Source organism: Scyliorhinus torazame, chromosome 4 (assembly GCF_047496885.1).
Source record: "Scyliorhinus torazame isolate Kashiwa2021f chromosome 4, sScyTor2.1, whole genome shotgun sequence".
In the NCBI taxonomy this organism is placed as follows: Eukaryota; Metazoa; Chordata; class Chondrichthyes; order Carcharhiniformes; family Scyliorhinidae; genus Scyliorhinus; species Scyliorhinus torazame.
The window spans coordinates 193,693,807-193,699,806 of NC_092710.1; positions in this window are offsets into that span (position 1 = coordinate 193,693,807).

A 6,000-nucleotide genomic window follows, 5' to 3' on the forward strand; every position below is an offset into this window, starting at 1 on the left:
CCAGATTTCCTTTTCAATTTGATATAGCTTCAGTTTTACTTTATTGTAGTTGTATCTACCTCATTATAATTTCTCTGATTTCATGTGGCTTTAGCATTTACTTTCCATTTGAGATTTAATAGTTCATTGGTAAATAGTACGTAAATTCAAGTATTTTGCTTTTGCAATCAGTCACAAAGTTATATAATATTCAGATCACAGTCTTGACAGGCCCCTGCAACAATTACAATCAGTTATATGAATATCATGGCTCTGTATAAAAATTATGACTTGAACTAATAGTATTAGAAAAACACAAGAAGTTATGTTCCTGCTTTAAATAACTGCAATTTTGCGTCAGTTTTCTAATGTGTATTAGGGAAAGAACAATGATGCCAAGTAGCTGCACCAGTGATTCACATTCTAATGGGCTGTCCAGTGTAGGCAGCTCCAACAGCCTAGATACCAATTATAAAATAATTCCTGTAATGTATACCACATTTTCTTCTGTGGCGTCCTTTACATGATATATGCTGATACCGTTTTGCCTACTTTATTTTTCTTAAAGCACACTGTCCAGTATGTTCTATGAGAAATCATATTATTAAAATACATTGTGATGTTAAATCATTTTGGAATGTCTTTTTGGAGTCTAATATTTCATATCCCTAAACTCAACAATCCAATCAGTATATACAGTACTATATAATAACTATAAATAGCATATAGAATAACATTTTTTTTAAAATTAAGCAATGTTAAGTGATTTTTCACAAAGAGCTTGTATTGGGATGTGGTATCAATAAATTGAGTAAGTGGTCTCTGTAACTATTGACAAATAAAGTTTTTGTCAGTTCTTCTTGTGTATTACATTAACTGTCTGCAGAAGGTAGAATTGTGAATCAGGTAGTAGATTGTAGTTGGAACCTGGAATAAAAAAGATATCAGAAAAAGTTGTGAATACTTGAAAATAAACTTTCAAATATTTCATTTGATTGAAGCCATGTCACTCCTTTGTGCACTAGCCACAGAAATATATTGTTAATTTGAAAGCTTCATTTTCAGTGTACCTGATGTGTTTGATGCAAAAATGTCCTAGAAACACAAGAAACATTGTTTGTAAAATGCAGTCCATACTGCCAATGTTTTCCATTACTATCTGTATAGATGGTACTTGATCAATTGACAATATGCAATACCATTAAAATAAGAATATTTAATCAATTTGCAATTACTAATGCTTTTTCTGAATAAGATCACACATGTTTGTTCCTGTGAACTAAGATTTAATTATTTATACGATTTAAATAACAGTGCTGGGAGACAGTCACATTAATTAGAACTAACATCGCAAATATTATTCTGCTACAATCCATTTATCACGTGCATGTAATTTATGTCCCATACTGAAAAATATCTCTTTTATTATGAAATTAAGGTAAAATACATTACAGTTGAACCCACTTATAGTGAACTCCAATGTCGTGAGAGTGTTTAAACTGAAAATATCTCAGTGTTCAAATTCACTTAGAACACAATAAAGGGCAATATTTATGTTAGCTTTTGATTCCAATCTCTTTGTAATGATAATCCAAGTTTTTTTTTTTTTTTTGCTCCAATAATGTCCAATAGAATACCGAATTCAGCATCTGCAAAGCAATGCCACGAGTGATAAAATGCTCTTCATATTCACGGAATCTCTTAATTATGAAGAAAGTGCTGATTCCAGTTCAGCTGCCGAAAACAGTAAATCTTTGTACTGGAGTTTTTTTCATGATGAAAACAGTTGTTTTTTTGTAGCTCCAGTTATCTGTACAGCTGGTTCGTGATGCAGGGCGGGGCCAGCATCACGGGTACAATTCCCGTACTAGCTGAGGTTATTCATGAAGGCCCCGCCTTCTCAACCTTGTCCCTCGCCTTGAGGTGTGGTGAGGTGTGGGGCCCCAACCCCCCCCTCAAATGGGAAAGCTGCCTTTGGTCATCTGGGACTATGGTGACTTTACTTTTACAATCAATAAGTAGCTCACATTTACCATAAATAAATAATTTAGCCACAACAGTTTGTATTTATATAGCACCTTTAATTTAATAAAATGGATCATAATCAAACAAAATTTGACACCAGGCCACCTAAGAAGATATTAGGATAGATTATCAAAAAGCTTGATCAAAGCATCAAGTTTTAAGGAGCATCATAAAGGAGGAAGGTGAGCTAGAGAGGCAGAGAGATGGGGTGGGGGGGGAAGAGAGTGGAATTTCAGAACTTATGCCCCTGGCATCTGAGGACATGACCATCAATGATGAAGCAATTAACATCAGAGATGCTCAGGAGGTCAGAAATAGAGGAGCGCAGACATCTCTAGGGCTTGTGCAACTGAAAGAGATTGTAAAGATAGGGATAGGAGAAGCCATGGAGGGATTTTGAATTATAGAATGGCTGCAGCAGAAGGCCACTTGTGCCTGTTGTGCCTGTTTCAACTCTCTACAAGGGCAATTTAGCAAGTCCCATTACCCTGCTATAGCCCTGTAGTCCTTCAATTTATTTGCTCCAGCAACTTATCCTATTCATTTTTGAAAGCTATGATTGAATTTGCTTCCAGACCTTTTCAGACAGTACATTCCAGGATGAAAATTTTAAAATCAAGGTGCTGCTTAATTGGGAACCAATATAGGTCAGTGAGTACAGATGTTGATGGGTACACAGGTTTGGATGCAAGCTATCACATGAATAGTGTTTCGGATGCCATCAAGTTTACAGAGGGCAGAAAGTGGGAGGGCATCCAGGAATACATTGGAATAGTCAAGCCGAAAGGTAACAAAAGCATGGTTGAGGGTTTCAGCAGCAGATGAGCTGAGACAGAGTTGGAGCCGGGCATTATTACAAAGCTGGAAGCAGGCAGTCTTAGTGATGGTGCAGTTATGTAGTCAGAAGCTTATCTTGGGGTCAACTATGACACCAAGTTTGCAAAACATGGGTTTCAGCTTCAGACAGTTGGCAAGGACAGGGATGGATTCAGTGGCCAAGGAACAGGGTATGTGGTGGGGACCAAAGACTGACTTCAGTCTTTCCAATATTTCCCCCAATACTGGGTGTTAGTAAAACAGTCTGATAATTTGAAGATAATGGAATGGTTAAAAGTCCCAATGACATTAGCTCTATTTTAAATTTATGGTTTTGCAGGTGCATGTACTTCACTCTTACTAAAGTAACATATATCACAGAGTGTGATTTAATCATATCATACTCAAACTAATTGAGGTCTGTGTTGAATTAGTTCACAAGCTGATCTTAATGATGTGTTCATATTTTGCTATGTTTTCCCCAAACTTACAAGATAAATATAGCCTATCTCATCTCTTACATGATAAAATCAGTTTCAATTGGAGGTACATTTTGGAGTTGAAACAAACTTTTATCTGACCCGAGCTGGATTTAAATCCCTGTTCTGCTGCAATATACCCATTAAGTCATATAACTCTTCTCTTCACACTATTATGTAATTCCAATGTCCAAATCTTTTCCTGCAAAGTGTTCTGTGAAAGTGAATATTGTAGTCTACCATATCTTGGGGGAACAACTGATTATTATCATCACAAAATTTTCTCCTCGCCAAGCATTACTCCACATGTCAATTCTAGTTCACTTCTTAAAGTCAATGGGCGGGATTCTCCACTCCCGCGCCGAAGTGGCCGCGCCGTCGTGAACGCCGTCGAGGTTCACGACGGCGCGAAACGGCCCCGATCCCGACCGATTCAGGCCCTGACAATGGGCCAGGATCGGGGCCGTGTCATCTACACGCGCCAGGCCTTGTCGCCCACGTAAAGGCGGCGCCGCATAGATGACGCGGCCGGCGCCGCATAACAGGCGTCACCCGCGCATTGGCCGGCGCCAACTCGCGCATGCGTGGTTGCCGTCCTCTCTAAGTCCGCCCCGCAAGAAGATGTCTGACGGATCTTGCGGGGCCGCGGAAGGAAGGAGGTCCTCCTTCAGAGAGGACAGCCCGACGATCGGTGGGCACCGATCGCGGGCCACCCCACATTTGAGTTACCCCCCGGTGCAGGATCCCCCCTCGCCCCCCCGCAGGACGCCCCCCCCCAGCGTGAACCCGCCGTTTTGGCCTGGCCGCTCGGCCCATCCGGGCCTCAGAATAGCGGGGGTGCCGGAGAATCGCCATTTTGAGTGTCTCCAGCCTGCGGCCCGCGAAACTCGACCGGGCCGTTCCCGCCGCTTGGGAGAATTGCGGGAGGGCGTCGGACCGGCGTCAAGGGAAATTTTGGAGGCCCAGGCGATTCTCCCAACCGGCGCGGGAGTGGAGAATCTTGCCCAGTGTGCCAGTAGCATAAGACTGTTGGCACAACAGAATTTAATTACAGTTACTATAGTGTCATTGCCTTGTTAATTTCTTATCAGTGCATTTGATTTGTACATTACTTATTGGTCAACAGGTTAGACAACCAAAAAGAAATTTCAAGTAAACAAAATAAAATTCCAGAAAATTAAGCACTAAAATTGAGATTGAGATTTTTTTTGCCCTATTTATCCTTCCTCTTCCTATATCTAGGCCAACGTTAGGCAGGTAGGAGAATCCAATCTTTTGTTAGCTCCAGAGTCCATATTGGTCTGCTTTCCTTCCTTTGCCCACATAGCCCAACTAAAACTGATGAGCATCGCTAACAAAGGCTGAGACTGAGTTAAATTCAAATTCTTGTCAGTTAAGCATTCAAATGCTTCAGTAATGTAACTATTAGACTCTTCAGGTTTGTGTATACAAATTAAACTTAAAGATTCAATGTGTTCTGCTTGTGATCCAAAGTAATGCATTTGTAAGACTCTATATATAAATAATTCCACTTATTAGTTGTGAGGTAAAAGTGTTCACTGTGCAATCGGTTCGTATGACTTCAGACCTTGTGCTGTGTTCCTTGAATCTGGCAACTATGCTAACTTTTTAAAATCATTTACAGTAGTTTTAATTTGTTGAACAGATAGAAGTCAAATTGCTGCTCATATCTCACACCTTCATAATTTCAGATAATAATTAATTGATATCTTCAACTCAGCCCACCCTTTCTGCAAACAGGGAGAACTCATATTAAGCAAAGATATGTCAGAGAAAATCTGAACAGTAAAGTTAGTAATGCTTTGAATCACTTCTGTGAACGCTGACTAATTATAGGGCACAATTGAATGGCTTTGTCATGCCAGACTCGATGATGCAAAAAGGCCGTTAAATCTCAGCGTTTGCAACACGTTGCGAGATCTAACACGATCTCGTGAAACACTGCGATCTGCATCTCTCCCTCACTGGGCGAGATCCATATTTGCATAGTCAAGTGAGTCATTAGGCTCATTTAAATATTTCAGCACCCAATTTTCCCAAGGCTTTGGCACTAACAGTCGTGCCTGGGAGACTACACTAAGGCGCTATTTGGCTCTGGTCCACACAAATGTGGACCAGGCATACCGGCACCTAGGGGGTTGCCCAGGCCATCGGAGGCCCCCAGGTGGTCAGGCACTTGGCAGGCTGCTAACCTGGTACTCTTGCTGCTACTCTGGCACTGCCAGGATGCCCAGACGGCACTGGAAGGTGGCACTGCCAGGGTGCCAGGCTGGTAGTGCCCAGGTGTAAGGTTGCCTGTGCCAGGGATCAGACCCGGGGGTTCCCTGCCCTTAAGAGGTGGGGAGGGGGGTCTTGAGGACCCTCTAAGAGATATGTTGGAGCATTGAGGTGTCCGGAGGCCACTGTGGGGAGTCTGAGGGAAGGCGAGAGATCAATGCAGCATTTAAAAATGGTGCCCCGATCTCTTCCTGCACTGACGAGCTGAGAAGTGCAGGAAGTGAGGTAAGTGCAGCCTCAATGAGACGTTCCCAACAGAGGCCCAAAAAAAAGAGTCCCATTTGATAGCCGGTTCATTCTCAGTGCAGCAGGTACCAAGAAACATTCCACTTAAATCGGGTCCATAATTTTTAATGGACTAAAATCTACCGTTGCGGCATAATTTTAATACATTGAAAGGAAT